The sequence below is a fragment of the Typopeltis vanoorti genome, chromosome 19, assembly GCF_054136105.1.
Source record: "Typopeltis vanoorti isolate ZY-2024b chromosome 19, IOZ_Tvanoo_1.0, whole genome shotgun sequence".
Taxonomy (NCBI): Eukaryota; Metazoa; Arthropoda; class Arachnida; order Uropygi; family Thelyphonidae; genus Typopeltis; species Typopeltis vanoorti.
The window spans coordinates 27782099-27802120 of NC_143567.1; the positions used below are offsets into that span (position 1 = coordinate 27782099).

The window sequence follows — 20022 nt, forward strand, 5'->3', positions numbered from 1 at the left end:
ACTTTTCACTTTTCCCAGCGAATTTTGCTATAGCAAGTTACACCAGTCACTTACCTCATCGTGAAGATTTCAAATATTTATATTTCAAAAATAGTTTCAAGCTATTTCAAAACAAAACAACAACAAAAAAAGTTTTTAGCTTTTCATCATCTACACGCCACTCTCCAATTTCTATAGGAAGTTATTAAAAAGTGTGACCCAAAGAAGATAGAGTTAATGCTGTTTTTAATCAGAGATTTCAAATCAGTTTATGTCAGTTTCTGTTTGACTTTAACTTGCGATTAAGACCATAAAGAGATTTTACCCATCCGATCTCTGTCATGACTGGCAATATAACATCATTTGGTTAGACTGGGAGGAAGAATGAATAAAAGTAGTCTTCAGGACTGTAATTTTAGCACAACAAGTTAATAACGTTGTGTCTGGTATGTATGAGTTCTGTATTATTTTCTGAGTTATATCATGGATTATTTCTTTTGTTTTAAGATTTTACTTTGAGAAAGAGATCAGAATGGAATGCCACAGTGTCTTTTTCTTAATTATATATGGGCGCGCTAGTGGCTTTTTTCCTTCATTTTTTTTTTTTTTTTTCTCCTCAAAGAACGGCCGATCTTCCTTTCTCAGGAGAACAAACTTCACGGATGTCAGCAACGCTCCAAGAAACATCATCTCTCTCTACTGGGTACACTAACAGCATGCCCCATTAGGCAGTTCGAGTCTATTAAAATTAGGATTTCTTCCCCTGGCGCTTCAGACAACGCCCCGAGTGGCTAACCACGTCATTATGGCACCTAGAGGAAGGCACAAGTGCAGCAGAGTCAGAAGGCAGTGAGCACCCTTGTCTAGCAGTCAACTTCCCTGATTGCTGACTAAGAGCGTTCTGCTATCGTCAGATGTGTGTGACCGCAGACACTCGGCGTTTCGAAGCCACCCTGTAGAGGGTCTCTCCAAGTTAATAACAGGATCGGTGGTGTTGGCGGCAGATGCGGCACTTGTCATTGCGGCTGGCAGTAAAACCCCCCCTTCGAAATTCTCCCCCGAAAATCTCCCCACCTGACAAAAGCGTCCGAGGCAGGCCTATCGAAATGCAATAGTGCGTGCCTAGACGAGGACTTCTTCATTATGTACAAGGGCCGCAAGATTGGGCGTCACTTTAGAATCGCTCCAGAAGCGTTAACGCGCAACTTTTCTCCCCCTCTCTACCGAGCGTAAGCCGGGGCGCGTGCGCCGCTCACGAAAACCTAGGTGTCGGCTCCCACGTGTTCATTGGATTCCAAACTACATTGTGGAAGAACAGCTAGATCGAAATCGAATTTTGACGGACGGCTTTTAGACGCATACCGAAATTCGCATTTCAAATACCTCCCCCCCGCCTCCTCCTCCTACCTCACGCGCGCCCACACACACACACACACACACACACACACACACACACACACACACACACACACACACACACACACACACACACACACACACACACACACACACACACCTAATATGAAATTAATTTCCTTTTTCGCCTCTGCCGTGGCCTTAGCAAGAGCGTCGTAGACATCACAGCGGTTGAACGTGGAATAACGAGCTACCGGGCCTTACGCATACCTTAGTCCGGCAAGCAGTTTGCATTAAAGCCGTCGATGCTAAAGGAAAAGCGAAGTTCCTCAAGCAATCTGGTCTTCTTTAAAGAACCCGTTCCATTCACTTGTAAATTCTCCCCTTGCTCTTCACAGCCCCGGTATATTATCTAAGACTGTCTCTGTTCCTCGTACGGGCACGCATTGGTGGCGGCGTTCCGCTAGAGTTCTTCAGCTTCACAAATTTCTCGAGTTCTCCACCATAAAATAATAAATATGTTAATCACCGAAATCAGCTGCGTTCACATCAACTATATCAATAACCCCACCTCAGGTAGAGAAATCTCGTTGGAAGCGGTCGACGGAGGAAAAACAGGTCGTTTTCCCTTAAATCCGGGAGTTGTACATTTCTAGAAGATGTTGGTAAAATGAAACTAGATGTGTAGGTGTTGTAGATTTTGCAATCGCACGCAAAAAAAAAAAATCCCTCGTATACACAAACAGGTGCATACAGACAAATGTCGATCGACTTTCCGATTTTCCTGATAATCAATCGCAAATTTCTTCTGGAAAATTTTAAACTTGCATCTCTATGGCAAGCATGCCCCATTCAACTGATCATATGGACTATTTTTCAGATTCATATGGAAATGAGACCCCCAAGGGTTTCAGTGTACGTCAGTAGATGGAAGCTGGCAAAGAGGCGATCTAGAGAACCAGATCCTCTCGGCGGATATTTTTTATAATCACACAGACAAAGAATTTGCTACTGAAATACGTATGAATATGTAGATAGGGTATAAATCGTGAGAAAGAGACAGCTAACTTTACATGAACACTTCTTTTAATAATGTAATTGTTTTAATTAATTTCGAAGTTGTTCCACTCTCCTTAATAACTTAAACAGTTCCAGATATAACAAATCTCTGTGTCCCTGAAAACTGAGGACGGCTTAGAGAAAACACAAATAGGAAAAACACTAAAATATCATACAAAATATTTGTTCTGGTAACGATGCAATGCCAGAAAAATAAACCGCACTTCTGCTTGATCTTTGTTGCGTTAAAAGCCAAGGTTAACTTTTCTATGATTGTAGCGGTTTTCTCTTCATCCCTTCACCCATCTCTTCGTCCATTACAAAAAAAAAAAAAAAGAAAAGAAAAGAAAAAAGTACGCTTAATTGTTAGAAACGCCTGAAAACAATTTAAAATTATTTTTCAATATATTTGTGTGTTTTGACCTGTAAGCACTACTCTGATTCCCAGTAATGTAAAATCCGCTTTGTCAAAAGTGAAAATTCCCTTTTTATCTTCATTCGATGTTTGATCCATTGATATCGTCGTTTATACCAACGACGAGTTCTATATTAAAATAATTGAATTTCGAGGAAACTACTTCTTACTTTTGGGAGGGCAAGGGCACCTACTTCATTCACATTTGATCACTGTTTCAGAAATTGCAATAAACCGAGCTGCACTGTCAAAGACAATCTATCTTCATAGTGAGTGTTTTTATTTACCTTCATCCTGGTTTTACCTTTCAGTCGTTTCCGACCGCAGGTGACTTTGTAGGCATTGCCCACAAAGTATTCTTTGGTGAGATTTTTATAGGGTAGTTTCCCATTGCTTTCCCCAACCCTCCAGTTTTATCCAGGCTCGGGACCGGCATACAGCTGGGACGTATTCATGACTGTAATCCATGCGTGTTCATGGGGCCGGTTTGCCTATTCTGGAGTACGAAAAACCCGAGTTTCCGGGTGAAAAAACCTCTTACCTCCGTATGAGACCGGCTAACTCACCTTTAGTCGAAAGAGACCAGATAAAGGTTCTTCACGTCAATGACGGGAATCGAACCCAGGTCTTTCCGACCAGAGGGCTTCGTCTATACCAACTGAGCTACGGAGGATCTTTTGCCTTCATAAGAATAAATAATGTAAACAGCAAAATGTCAGTATTTCCTGCATCGAATCTCTTTTGTAGAAATTTGATGCAGAACATCACGCATTCATTCAAAACTGGATAGTTCCATTAATACTGTTCTGCGATGGATCGCATTAACAAGATATTTGATTAGCTACAGCAGAACTACATCCTTAAATTTGGTCTACCGATGCACGAGTCTTATTTTATATCTCAGCAGACTGAGATTAAGGATGACCTTCTGTTGTATATAATCAAATATTATATATCGGTTTAATACCAGAAATCAACATGAAACCGAAGTAGAACAAATATTAAAAGTTACACAAAGCTTTCCAACTCTTGATTATTTAAGCACATTGCTTTTTTTATGCGTCTTCCCGCATAGTTGTAAACTTATAATATTGATACATCAGCAGCATGGGTTGGCTAAGGATTTTTTTCCCCGTAAACTCTGTTCTAGCGACCAAACATGGAACTTTGTCAAGCCACTTCAGACTCCAATAAGAGCGGCGGTAGTCTCACACCGGGCGATGAAATTCATCTCCCATCTTAAGACAATAACCAACATCCATGCCAATTGAGAGATTGAAACATTCAGCTTGTTCATTGGGCAAGTTATCCACATGGCCAACCAGGCCAGCAATTTCAGTATCAGTGCATTAAAGTTCATAAGTATCATAATATTTATGAATTTAACGGAAGTTTTTGAAAAACTGAGCAAGTTATTGACTTCTTAATTTGATTTGACAAATTGATCGAAGAACAACAATTGCATAATTTTCTACACGTCACTGTTGTCAAATAGTTGAATTTATACTTGGTTAGTTTAGTTTTTGGAATTTATTCAGAAGTAAAATGGATAGAAACCTAAAGAAAAGACTAATAAAATGTTATGTGTGGAGTGTTGCCTCTGCATCTGAAACTTGAACATTGAAGAAAGAAGAAATTAAGATTTTGGAAAGCTTTGAGATGTGGATTTGGAGAAGGATGGAAAAAATCAAATGGACAGATAAAATAACTAATGAAGAGGTCTTAAAAAGAGTAGAAGAAGAAAGACGTCTGTTAATGAGGATAAAAAGAAGCAAGGGAAACTGGATCTGACATATTCTGAGAGGGAATGGAATCATCAGAGATGCCATTGAAGGAAAAATAGATGGGAAAAGACCCAGAGGAAGAGTGAGGAAAACAATGCTAGATAACATGCTCAATGGAGACAGGTACGCAACCTTGAAAGAGAAGGCTCAGAACAGAAAAGAGTGGAACGAAAGTTTCTGCTACTAAAAGAAGAACCTGCTCAATTGCAGAATACTAAAGAAGAAGGTTTAGTTTTAAAAGATAGGTATCTCTCAAACATAGTATAATTATTCACCTGGTAAAGGTGAAGCAAGTTGCCTTATGCTGATAAAGGAATTATCAAAAATTTTCGTTTTCAGAGTACAGATCTTAGAAACCTCATTACCAAGAAACGTAATCTATGGTACAATGCAAACATGAAATTCATTTCCTCAGACAGTCCAAATTATAGGAAAGATAGAGAATATAAAAAACATTAGTTTTTTTTTAATTTTTTATTTTTAAGTCGAAAAAACGCAATTGCATTTTGGTTCACATAAAGTTGCATATGCAAATAGCACTTATTGGAATGTATTCATGGGAGGCATTCTGTAAGTTATATCAAAGCGAATACTTAAATGAAAATTAAATTAATCGGATAAGAAGACCGAATTAACTAAATGCGAAATATCTGTTTAGGATTAAACACTAGGATTTAAACCTAAATCCTCCATATGCCAATATAAATAACATTTTAGAAAATCCGGTTAATTTAACTTCGAATATTAGAATATACGCATTCTTGTCGAGGAAGAAATTAGGTAAACGAAATTAAGAAAAAATAAATAAATAAATAAAAACGCCAGACCTCTCACTCAAGCAATGGAAAACAGCCATCTGCCCAGTCGACACAAGCAAACGAAAAGAAATTTAATACACGTTCTCTGATAAAATGCATGTCTCCTACAATAAAAGGATCATTTTGACTTAAGGCAAAAATAAAACGACTTAAAAACTACTTCCCCATTCTAATATGAAATTCCAATGGCATTAGGGATTGTTCAGCGAGAAGAAGAGGAAAAAAAAAGCATCGAACATTTCTTTCCTCTTGTTATTTTTTTTTCTTTGTTTGTTCATCAGTTAAGAAATCTGAAAGAGACAAAAAAAAAAAAAGAAGAAAAAAACTGTAATTGAGTTAGCTTTGCAAGCACACACACATCGAAGAATGGTAGTTTTCATTCTCCCCTTCATCGTTCTGTATTTCCGGTAACTGCATTAAGCCTACTGCGAAAGTGAAATCGCAAAAGCGGTTGATTGGGGAATAATTTGCAGACACTATAAATCCACCTGTAATCCATCTTGTTGAACTGCAGTCGTAGTAGCGTTTCTAAATTAATCACGTGATATATACAGGCTAGCGAACGCTTCAGATGCACACGCGCGCAAAAGAGAGAGAGAGAGAGAAACGACAACAGTGTTCGCTCGCGTAGTAAGTCCGCGAGCCTAGCTATACTGTTAAGCACAGGCATTGATGCCAAGAGCGGTGGATTACGCCAAGGATTACATAACCGGTAGACGTACACTCTAATTATCTTAATGAACTGAGAATATCTCGCAAAAACAGGAACAAAAAGGATGAATAAATGAATAATGAATTGCAGAGAGTGCTGCTCGGGAGTAATCTCCTTGTCTTATGTCATTGCCGGTCTTGTCTGCGTGGGAAAATAAAATATTACAACGGAGGCAAAAACAATAATAAAATAAGAGAAACAAAAAAACATTTTTGAGAAAAGTTGACGATATTGTCTGTTTTGTATTCTGTAAGGTGAGGAAATATTAAAAACTCCATTATTATCTTATTTACATGTTTGGATTCGTAATTATAACTCATTTAGATGGTGTTAATGTTTATAATGGCTTTAGCTTGCAAATTTAACGAGATTGCGTGCATAAGCTGGAGTCATTAAAAGCAAATATTTGATTGGCTTGTTTTCGATTTCAATTTGCTAACGATGTGAATATTTTTTTTATGAAATTTTTTCACGTTCCTTTTTTGTTTTATTATTTTTAAGATGTGATATACAAGGGAATTAAAAGAAACGATTTTCTACACCCCCTTGAAACTCACAATCTGCTTGATAGGCACTTTAACACCAGTGATTTTCGTTCTTGATAATCAGAGATTCTAAATTAATAACTGGCATATCAAGTCTATAAAGACATCTCCTTGCATGACCAAATAGGATCGTGGTTCAAAAGAGCAAATAACTAAGTGTAATTTATGAAAGCGTGGCATCTTAGCTGCTCTTGATTACCGTTACAAACGAGAAATACAATATATAATGAATAATAATATTACTTTTTTTGAAGCACTTTTCTAAAGTATTCCTCTCTCTCCCTCCAAGTATGCAGTGGAAGAGTAACGGAGATTATCTCAAGAATCAAGTCTCAAGAACAGCTTGTGACTTCAGAAATAATTGATATAGGAAGCAATGTTATATGACATGGTGGGTGTAATATTCGAAAGTTCAACAGAGCTTTGATAAAGCTAATTTTAGAAGCTAAAGTAGCATTATTATCCTGCTTACTGGAGTCAAAGAAGTGCTTGGTCTCTAGAAGTTACCGGATTATCTAATCTAATCCACTAATGTAATTTGCATCTGTTGATTGAAAAGATCTGACCTTGATTCATAGCAAATAATAGAGAAAAGTATTATGTTTCTGAAAGTAACGAATATGACATAAGCTTGTCATTGGTCTGGAAGGAAAAAAAGCACGTAGCTAATGTGCATAATTTTGCACATTGCTGAAAAGGCGATTTCTTGTAATGTTCGACTGCTAAGAACAGACCTCAACCATTAATCAGACTAAGATATTACAGTACACATACCGGCCGCGGAATTAGTTATGCAAAACTATGCGCAGGGAATTGGAGAGGATTGGTATTGGCAGTTGCATGCCTTTACGGGACGGTGCCACTGATTTCTGCGAAGTTTCTAATTCCGTACTATTGACGAATACTAGTGGCCAAATAGAATGAAAACAATCATATTCATCGGTTGGACAGGGTGGTCATGTTGGAAGCGTTCTCTGAATTGTTGCCATACTCATATTTTTCAGCGGTATGAAAATAGGTAAGTAGCCAGATTCATCAGTCCAACTTTTCCGCACTTTCAAAGTTCAGCTTCTATGAGCCTTTGCTTGTCCTTGAAATCTACTGTTGATGCAATACCTTACTGTATGATACGAATTATTTTCTGTCGTCTACATTACTGCCTTCTGCGAGAGTCCATTGCGGTTGTAGATAAGTTTTGTTTGATGAAACAAACGAGCGTTCTTACTCTTTCTTTCTTTGAAAATAGGGGTTCAACCGATGTACGGTTCAACCCCTATTTTCGGGAATTGAGAGCCTCCAAAATTCTTTTGGAAATCAAGCTTGCAAAGTAGTACCAACCACTTATCCACTTTTGAGTTAGCATAATTCTGATCCTCGTGAAATTTTAACAATGAACGAGGTGATGCACACATTCCTATAAATCATTATCTGATACTACATCATTACCATTGTTACTGGATCTATATTTGCATATCGTATTCCCTTACTTTTGAAAACCATACATCAACTATTTGGCAAAAAAAAAACAAAAAAAAAAAACAGAAGATTTGTATTCTTCTACAACAGCGCTGACTTTTTTTTTCTCTATGGTTATACGCCATTAGTACAATAATTATATTTCTGCACATTTCATATAAATCTTCAGAACTCTTCGCAACAAAAATCACATAAATTAGTACCAGAAGGCGATGGTATTTCAGAGACAATTAAAGAGGAAAATTGGTTTGCATGTATTTGTAAGCAATAGGGGTAAGAAGGCATGAATCGGAATCATGATTTACAGCGGTTCATTGGCGGGAGTCATGTTAAAATAAAAGTAGAATGTTAAAAAGTGTCCATTTCCAGTCATCCTTATACACATTTAATTACCAGTGCAATTGTGCTGTGTACGAATGTCTTTCAGCATACTGTAATAATAGAAACAACGCTTGTTAGAGAAATAAATGGAATGAGATATCTAGTATGTGTGTGTGTGTCCACCAAATCGAACACTGCCGAGATCTCAATAAAGGTAGATCGAAGAAGTGTGTACTTTTGCATTCTAGAATAACTAAGGAACTTCTACTAACATTAGTTGCTTTCATAGGTAAATTATATATAAATCAAGTGTTTGCTATTCGGTTAGAAAAATCTTTCGTCGATGACGAAAGAAATCTTTATAACGTTTTTCAGTTAAAAATGACGGCCGCTCTGGTAATAAGGTGGTAGGATTTTTTTTTGTTTGTTTGTCTGTTTTCTCCCGAAACTTAGTTTTTAACCAAGAGAACACATGCAATTAATAGACAGTTGAGACTATGAGAATAAGAATTTGCCATCCAGTTCGTCTGATTTGGCATTGGGTGCCCGCATGGTTTTTTTATTTTTTTTTTTTTTTATGCGTCTCCCACTCACGAAATGTTATAAACTTATAGTACGAGTATATTAGCCATAGACAAGCTAAGGATTATTTTTATCTATTTATTTAATTTTTTAAAATTTATTTTTGCATAAATGAGAATGATATATGCCGTACTGGAACTTATACTTTAGAAGCCGATCATGGAACTGTTTTCAAGCCACTTCCGGCCTCAATAAACGAGATTGTAGTTTCACACCAGGTGACGAAATTAATTTCCCACCAAAAGACAATCACAAACATTCATGCGTATGGCTAATTAGCATCTACAGACTGTTGGTTGAAGAGCTGGTGTATTAACCATTTGGCCAACACCCGGCCGGCAATAGTATACGCATAGACGTTAGCGTAAATATATACTGTATATGTATTACTACGAAATGTCTATATCATTATGTAAATGAAACAGAGGTTTCGTGTGTTTTTTTGTTTTGTTATTTTTTAATTGAAATGCCTAAAATAAATCGGTTACAGGTCTTTCAGGAAAGTCAACATTTATTATCGTGCTAAATCTATTTTGCCTTTGTTTCCACAAAATATTTAAGTATTACAAAACCAGAAAACACGCTCTGCTATTAATGTACGTTTTATTCTATTGTTATATTTACACGAAAATCTCAAATCAAGTAAACATCAAAAGAAAATTGTAATTAGAGACTGAAAAGAAGTGTAGCGAGCATGCTGAATCCGAAAAATAGCTCCTCCAAAGTACCATACACAGTGTCGATCTAGTAAGAAAGACTGTTTGTAATGGGGAGAGGGAAGGGAAACAGCTGCTTTCGGAGACTTCTTTTTTTAAACCTTCCATAAATTATAAACTTGCAAGTCACTAACCATTTTATCGGAATCGATTATACAGCAAACGTATGCAGCCATTTCTCTCTCTCTCTCTCTCTCTCTCTCTGGATCCATACACGGTACATCACTATCTTTATCTACCGCTCAACAGAGGGTTAGTTAATTCCTATGAGATTATGTTTCGATACTATTAAAATAATACCATCTACACCCAAGAGGAAACCAAACTTTTCAAGTACAAGGTCAGTAATAATAGCTCAAACCTGACTTCGGCGATGCTAATTTTCTGTGTCCGTCTGCTTTTCTCATTGATATGGAATGGGTAGAAAAACACTCCGTAGAATCCTGGGATTAAACATTAAAATTCATCATTACTACTTTCGATATCTCTCAATTGACACATCCCCATCATTTAGAAAATCCATATAAATGGATCAGTCACGGGCAGGAAATTTTTCTGGGCATTTTCAAGCAAGACTGGGATTTATCTTACAGCAAAATAGTAACAATTTTCTCCAAAAATTGACAAAATGGCATTAGATCACATGCAGTTGACAAATGTAACACAATGATGCCTAGTTGTCTCTAGTTATTCTAGCCGATCACAATGATAATTTCCAACAAATTAGGGAGATCATGGGCAGCTTTCCGAGTCACGGACAAATAAAAAGGTCTTAAGCAACACTGCTATTTAAATAAATCTTACAGGAGTCCAAATACTCAGTAATCTTGCAGTTATTCTGAAAGTTACATATTTTTCTTTAATAAATAGAATATATAACATACAAGTTACAATACACCATATTTTCTTTTGCGTTTCACAGAGGGGGGAGTGCAATGCAAAACAAACTTTGAACATATACTGTTCAAAATGAAGAAAAGTGTTTAATTTTCTTTAATTTGTCTTTTTTATAATATTAATCAAGATAACCAAGTAATAAATAATCAAATAATCAAGATACTCTAGTAATAAAATATAAGCATGCCATGAAAATAATTTATAACGCGAACTGTAAAGAATTTAAACTTTGGGTTACTTTTGTTCTTTTCCATTAAAAAAGATCAAAAGTAACCCAACAAACATACTGCTCCGAACTCTGCTAACTTCCAACTTTCTTCATGAATCGCACGTAAACAGTGGTCGTGAAATTAAATGAAGTAAAGTGGATCAAACGTTCTTCAAGAGCACTGAAGAGAAAATTCGCTCGACTATCACAATATTTTTGGACATTTTTTTAAGTCAAGCATGACCATTCGACACTCGCTGTATGCCTTAATATTTCAGGCGCCCGATATTCACAGTCATTCAAAATCCTGTGGAATATTGATGGTGGGCTTGTCTAAAGTCTTAGATGTGGACTAAGCACTTATTAATCCTACTTTATCTGAAAAACGGTATTAAATGTTAGGAACAATTACAACAATTTCTTAAATAATTACAGATCTTTATGTAAACTATGCTGACATTTGAAGTTTAATTATGCGAGTTAATTATATTTGATATCTTTTTTCCAAATACACGTAGCATAATTAACATGAAAAGTTAAACATCATTAAGAACTAATATTGCCGTCTCGATTACAATTTTTTCTCTTAACTACACGTTATAAATAAAACTGGATCAATTATCGTTTGTATGTTTATTAAAAGCGTTTAATAAACAAAATCGTGATACTATTAAATAGTTATTTGATTCTTTACTATTAACTATCGAACTCACGATGATCATCTTTTAGTTGCAGTAATAAAACAGTACTAATAAGTATCAAAGTCAAAAACCTATAAAAGATCTAATAAAAGCGTAAAAAAAGTTTATCTAATAGTTTAACGTTAATTGCAAATAGCCAGCGTATAATGCCATGAAAAAAAAAAAAAAATATATATATATATATATATATTTAAAAATAAATGTACAAGCCATTAGACACAGATCCTTCAAGTTTTATTTTTTTCAAAAGTGAAAACGATATTATCGAATAATAGCGTAATCGGTAATTTCATTATTATTTCATGGTACTGTATATATCCAAATTGTTCCACTTTCGAAGTTGTAAATCTAATTACTTCGATATGAATATCTCCCGTTCCATTTTAAATGTTGTACCTAGTGATCCGTTTAATATTCTACAGCATGTATCATCGGCTACTTCTAATGTTATTCAACATTTATAATAACAAATACTTATATAAATAAATTGAAGCCATGACTAATATAATTAACGCCAGATGGCAGCAAAAGCTGAACAGAGCACCAGATAAAACTTTAGATTTCTCCTAACTCGCGGGTAACTTCACGATGAACAACTGCGGCAGGCGTGAAACCTATCTTGAATTAAAGATGAGTTAATTGAAAATATAAACACTGTACATCGAAAGTACCCGTCAGAAAAATTGAAGTTTAGATGACAAAAGGTGAAACTTCTCAGCATTATTCTATTATCAAACAGCAGTGAATCAAAGAGGAGTTATTTTCAACGATATAATCAAAGAGGAATTTCATCGGACTCGATATGCTTATTTGAATATAACCATCAGAAATGATTATATGTGTTTTGTTTAAAAAATGGAAAGGGTGTTTTTTTAAGATTAAAAAAAAAACTTCGGTTACCATAACCAAATATTAGATACCAAGTGTTGAATATTTCTATATAACTATTTCGAACATTGACATAAGTATTAATTATACATCTACTTTTATCTACTTTTCATAATCTAACGAAAAGGAAAATACATTTCAATTACAAAAATTACAAAATAAACATATTAATTTCCCTGCATCTGTGATGTAGGCTAGCGGGTGTCGATATCGTTCATTTACACATGCTTAAATTCTTTTTCTAATATCAATGCAATATTCAACCGAAGGCCAAATGTCTTTATACAGTAATTCTTTATCGACCTAGCGCTGGCCTACAAACAATAATTTAGGAAAATTACTGAACACAATTGCTTATAAACAGTATAATTCACAAAGTGGACGTTTTCTGAATATCTTATATTGATTTTTATATCTTTTATATCCATTATATATAAAGAAATGTAAATGCATATGTGTACTGATATAGGTTTACAGCATTCTGTGAGTGGAATTCGCATAATGTTTTTCGAAAACATTACATCAGCTATGATATAAATAAATCTATTTATCATTAGAGTGGTTTCTTATGAATATTATTATTATTATTATTATATGACACCTCCATGCTAACTGAGGATTCATCACAGAAGGCCAGTCTAGACTACATAACACTCACGATCTATCGTTCACCTACACTATCTACTGTTCCCTACAATGAATTTTTATCTGTTAACTGTGCTATCTGGACGATTTTCTGTTTGTGAACCTAGAAACTCGAGTTCGCGGCAGAAAAACCTGGCTAACCCACCTTCAATTGGAAAATCCTATATAAAGATTCCTCTCGTGATGACAAGAATCGAATCCAATTCTTTTCCAACACTATAATGCTCATTCGATTTTCCAATCGAATGAGCATTATAATGTTCTTCTATCTGTGGTACTAAGGGCTCAGTATACCCCAAAATAATGTGAGAGTTGGAAGAATGTAAACGTTTCTGACATGGAATGTCTATAGAATGACGTACGTCACAAAAAAATGAAACCATTAAAAAATTCTTCCTTAAAACATTTTGAATATTTTTTTCAAATCGTTGCATATTAAAAACAGAATCTAATTATGCATTTATATTATAATTTCATTTCAAGATATGGTAGAATATTGTTATCAGTAATTATTAAAGTTACCAAATGTCATCTGAAAATTTTATTCCTTTTTCTTTTAAATGTGATAGTTTGCCATAACAACAACAACAACAAAAGACTATCTAATATTTGAGAGGATCAAATTAGAATGGCTAAATCACTTTCAACTGAAAAGCCTTTATAAATGTTCCTTGAAATATGGTGATTTCTAAACGAGATTTAAGCAAGTCTCTCTTTCTAAATAGCACACTCATGCGCTACGGAGGCGTTTCAGAAAATACTAAAAAAATCTAAAGTAATAACAGAAATAATCTTTAGACAACTATGAGAAATGAGCAACTTTAAAATAAAAAAAAAACGAAAATGCATGCCATGCTCCTTTTTATGCATATTTAAAGTTATTCAAAAAATATTTTTTTGTTTCTGCTACTGAAGGACAGAATTAAAGGTCTTCAAGAAGCCCTGTCCTGACAGAATTAATTATCGAGACTGTAGTATGTCCGCTTGACATTTTGTAGCCAGAGTTACCCATGTTCCTCCACTATATCCGAAAATAACAAACGTGTGAGCTAATAACGAGCAGGTACACGCTTATATCTCCGTAGTGAAAGGGCAAGCTTCAATACTATCAAGCAATAGTACCTTGGTGAAATGTTTTTCGGATCGCCTGGTTTGGTACTACTGTCCGGAATTACTGAGGGGAAAAAAGTAGATTGGACATGTTTGAACTCCAGAACAAAGTTAAAAAACTTTGTTCTGGAGTCAATTCTCCTACTGGATTATGTAATCTCTTAGCCCATCGCTAAGGTACTAAATATTTGCGCTGTGGATGACATGGTAACCTTTCGGTGATCATGTCATCATGATTATGATTCGAAACATTAATATTGTGGATATATTATTTGCACAGAAATAAATTCATGTGAGTAAATTTTATTTTTGAACAGGAATAAATTTGTGAAAATTTTAAAGACAAAAAAAATTTTGGGGAGAGGGATGAATATTCACAGGGAGTTTAGAGAAGTTCAGAAACTCTAACAAAAGTGTGATGTGCAAATTGTAAGCATGCAACATATATTATTTCGAATCAGTTAAAAAAAAAATCACTGTTTCTTTCTTTTCTTCTGGGGGAGGGGCTTACAATTTTGGCCATGGGCTAAAAATAGCGAAATAAAGACTGCTGTACTGACGCTTTTCCGATTTGAGAGAGAAAAGAAAGTTATGTAAATATTATCAAGAACTTTGCTCAAACGTTTCATATACAGTCATAGGTTAAAATTGAGTCACCGACTTCTATTATTAACTTGAGCTATTTGTCCAAAGTTTGAACATTTCTCGATACGTATGGTTATCTATCCATCACGATGCTTATAGTCGAGTACTCTCGACTGAGGTTCTTCCTTCATTAAACAAGTAGACCGCACAAACTGCATAAATCCTACACCATCGCTATACACTAGTTTTAGTAAATTTACTTCACTAGCTATTTTGCCAATTTTATAGCAAAATATATTACAAACAAGTCGCTCCATAATTTCGAAAATATTAACAAGCTCTACAATAGAAAACACGTTTCGCTTTATTTACTCCATAGTAGCCCACCCCGACACAGTAACCAGTGGTATTCAGCTTAAGTCAGTGGTTCTCGATGGAAGGGAAAAACCTCCCTAGGGGATGTCTAAGGGGCATTTGGTGTGTTGCACTGATTTGCAGAACGGTAAAAGAAACTCCCCCCCCCCCACACACACGAATCTATGCAATGTTGAATATATAGAACTATAAAAAATATACTTTATTTTAAGAATATTTGTTTGTGATATTTTTTTTATTTTTTTTTTTTTTTGTAGTTCCATCTATACGTGGATCAATGCTTAAAAATAATTATCTAATTTATAACCTAATATTAAGATGAACAATTTCTTGGAACACTATTTTAAAAATATTAATAATAATAATAATACGTGACACGTCTAAGGAGTCCAGGGACTCATTGAAGGGGGGGGGGGCTCCCCATTACACAACCTACACTATTTAATCATCCATCTATGCCCACTACTGTAAGTATTTCTGCTTATTAACTGTCTGTGCTGACTGACCGGTTAGCCTGTACGCGGGATGAAAAACCGAGTTTCCGAGAGAAAAACTCTGCTAACTCCGTATGAGATCGGTTAATTCACCTTTAAATAATCTTTCATAAACTTTATGAAAAAGTCCATATAAAGATTGGTCTCGTCATGAAGAGGATCGAACTAAGTCAAAGAGGAAAATGTCCCGTCGCTACGGAGGCGGATTATTATAAGTCGTATAACATTATATAATATTTTTTTTAAAAAAATGTTCTTTTCCATTTTAATAGTTATGGCATAATAATAATTACATGTGTAAGATCCATAAATCAATGATAATTATTTTGTAACCCCTTTAAAAGGGGGGAGGGTTAGAAAATAATGTTTGCTAAAGGGAGCCGTGGGAAAAACGATTGAGAATCATTGGCTTAAATTGTCAAAATCTATACAGACATGTTTTGTACTATTATAATACACCCAATTAACATCAATATATGCATCCAACCCGGATATCGTTTGCTTTTTTTTTTACTTATTTTTTATTGTAGAATATTATTAAAACAGGCTAAAGACTCTTCATTGGGGAATTATATACTGTACTGTATTTCTAATGAGTATAATCAAATGCTCTGAGATTTCACTCCTTTAAGAAATCTCCCGAGTCTGTTATGATTAACACAGTCTCGAATCATGTCTCACATTTGCAATTTGGTCTCACGGATTAAGGTTGCCACCATTGAAGTTTCCAAATATAGACATTTTCCCCTTGCCCATTTGTAATATAGAAGGAATGAGTTGATACTGAAATTGTCGACATTATTCGCGCTGTATAATCCCCTGAAAAAAAATTTTTTAACTCTCTAAATGATGTTTGTGTTTGTATGCATATCTAAACTGAATGGGAATCTTATGCTTTTATTTTATTTTAATACACTGGAAATAATTTACCCTAGATACTTTTAAATGTCAACAAAACAGTTATATATCAAGGCCATATTTAGCAATCGAGAAAAAATTAATTATACACAATTTCAATATATTTCTTATGTAATTTTCAAATATATTTAATTTTTTACATAAATATTTTGTATAAAATCAGCATTAATATAAAAACAAACAGTTGTATTACATAAAAAAACACAAAATAAAAGTGAACACTAATTCTCCCACTGATTAGTTTTTCTACAAGTAAATAAAGATACTACCAGTACTTTATATAATTTTATAAGATGATTGAAATTGTAAATGGAGAAATATATACAGTTTTATTGAAATATGGAATATTGAATGTATACACCCACATTAAGGTTACATAATAATATTGACAGACTTTAGAAAATATGGACAATCCATGTCAAATATAGATGGGTGGTAACTTAATCCCTTCAAAAGTATAGCCTATGGGTCTGCTTATCAGGCAGTCCCATTATGTTGTGCAGTATAAGCGTTCGTTTATAATTTTAATATTTTACTAGCATGAAAAATTAGTATCCTTGTTTATATTTCGATATTCTCTGCTTGACGCTTTATTTTTGGTATTGATATAAACGGACTTTTCTTCCGCTCATTAGGCTTTTGTATAAAAGTTTACTTTCATTTTCACTAGTTATTTAAGAATTTTTAACAGCAATAAGATAATTTTAGTTACTATAAATCAGCGTGATTTTCAACTCTCAACTCCAAAGGTACAACTTAATTTATTGAAATTGTTCTGATATCAACAAAGATTATTATTATTATTATTATTATTATTATTATTATTATTATTATTATTATTATTAGACAGTGGGTATCTGTCTACATACATATAATTTTTATCGTTAAAATTTATTCATATTTCAAAATTATGTACACTATAATTATGCAAATTTTTACTTACATTGCCTTTCTTTATCTATCGCTATCTAAATCAGTTAATAATTCATTTCCACGCACTTAATTTGAATTGAATATTTAACTAAATATTCAACTCAAAAGCACTATGCTCAGATTGTCACTACTTTACTTTGCGTACACAGAATAATAAATAACCAACTTTGAAAGAAAATAATAATAATAATAGTAATAAATAAACATCGAAACTATTTTGAATAAATCCTGCAAAGGTATGGCGCACATAAACAAAGCAGACGATAATATTAAAATACCTCTGTTGTTTATTGAGGAGGTATTTTCCACTTGGTGGCACTCGTTCGTTATATGCACAAAATTTTTGTTTACGAATGGATAAGTGCTAGTTTTAATATGGTTTCAGTCGTGTAAAAGTGTTTGATGAGAATAAAACAATTTTTATTTTAAATGATTCAGAATCAATCATATTAATATATTAATAATATATTAATATATTAATAATATATTCATATTATTAATATATTAATATGAATTAATAATCCATATTATTAATTAAAATGTTTCGCAAATTGGTATGATAAACAATACACTAATGCTAGTTTAATTGCAGCATTTTTGCATTATTTATTCCGAAAAATTAATTATATCAGTTACCACTCTCTTTTTAATTTACTTCGAAAACCACTTCTCTTTAGTGCCACGCCAGTATATACCAAACTAATTGTTTGTTTTTAAACGAAACTGGACATTACGTATTTTAAAAATTCGAATATCACTAAGTTTGTTTTTTTTGGGCGTATCTCTCGGGGGTTATGTCTGGTACGTAAGCATGATACTTTAAAAAAAAAGTATAAAAGAAGCTGTTCTTTGAACCGCAATAAATCACTTCTGTTACTTCAAGACAGCCATTTGAAATTAAAAATATCAATGCTGTCCAAAAAGCTAGTCTTAAGAAGATACGAAATATATTTTTAAAAGAAAAAAAAAATCCCATTTTTCTCTGCATGATCGAGTTCTTTCATATAATAGCGTTGTGTACGAGGTAGTCAAAAAGTTATTGAACAAAAAAAAAAAAAAAAAAAAAAAAACTTGGTTATCTTTTATGTAAATTGGTTTCGAAACATTTAAAAAAAAAAAAAAAAACTCCGTGTCTGTCGCTCTTTCTCTTTCCTTCTTTTTTCTGTCGGCTATCCATCCATCACAAGTGTGGTCCCATGTTAAGTGAAACGGTGCCACTCCCTCCGTTGCAGTAGTACGGAAGATCGGAGGGAACTTCGACAGTCCGTGCCATATAAAGACGTTACTTCTCCTAGTTCCATCATCCGCATTCAAATGCGATCAACGAGGCAGAACGTGCGAACAGCAATTCCGGCAAACCAGAACTGAAAACCGTGCTTTTCTGGCTGGGACGGCGTTCCGGGGGTATGCGCACGAACTGCTCGCGCTCGTTTGTCTCCCTTAGTGACTAATGACGACACCGGGAATTCGACGACTATTCAGGAACGCCGCTCTGAAACGCCACTAATTAGGTAGAAATGTCCCAAGCACATCTCCAGTTGTTTCTTCCGCGGTTCGTCCATACATCAGTCCTCCAACGGACCGAAACTGGCGGGGCTGGAACTCGAGGCCCGGAGAGTTTCTTTTACAGGCGGCTGCTTCGCAGAAAAATGACGGCCTCAACTAGCGTGGAAGAGTAGGAAATGAAGCAAGTCGCACTTGAACGCTTGCACAGGTTTCGGATCTTCTCGTATGTCGAGATGACAGTAGTTTGGAACCCGACGCAAAACACAACATGATGAACAAATGAACATGCCGACTTATGCAGGCTTAATGCCGTATATGTTACAAAGCAGATAAACAGTAAATAAAGAGAGCTCACTGGTGCACACTCCAATGACTTTTGACTATCGCACTGATAGAACACAATATTAAACGGTCAACCGTAAGCTAAGTGTAATAGTCTGTGATTGGTAGTCTGCTTGTGTGTGTGATGGATTTCTTTTTTCATCTTGTAGATAACACAGACTCCATGACCATAGAATATTTTTCCTCCTTCATCTCCAATGAAAGACTTGTTCCATATACTCACGAATGCATTTATCTTAATATGATATTTTTGTAATACACATAATTGTTTATGAGTCTAGGCAGCCATCTTAATACGGCGACGTAATAGAAAGAACAGAATTTCACACTAGGAGAGAATATCATCAAAACGTTTTGCATAAATATAACTGTAATATGCTTTCCCATTACTATATTTGCAGTTCTCACACCTTCGTATTATGTCAAAGAAAACAAATCTAAGTCACAAGAAGTGCATGAGTTTCTTTTGAAGAAGTAATTTTTCTAAGAAAATAACACTAGCTTCTCTAAAAACACTCCATTTTCCTTACTAGTTCGTTTAACTTCGACTAATTTTCAAAATACAAACGTTTTTGTTAGTTTTTTTATTTTGCGATAATGTCAAGTATAATTCCGAATCTTTCAATCTTTTAACAGTTGGGAACAATAGTTATGCTT

General features: G+C 34.5%; 1 long non-coding RNA gene across 1 annotated transcript in view; it reads right to left on the reverse strand.

Moving 5' to 3' along the window:
* The window catches only part of LOC150095936 (uncharacterized), a 463683-nt gene extending 445967 nt beyond the window's left edge, over positions 1–17716 (reverse strand). Inside the window, exon 1 of the long non-coding RNA XR_016549936.1 lies at positions 17528–17716. This is a non-coding gene — a long non-coding RNA (uncharacterized LOC150095936). The remainder of the gene's footprint in view (positions 1–17527) is intronic.
* Positions 17717–20022: the final 2306 nt, after the last annotated feature.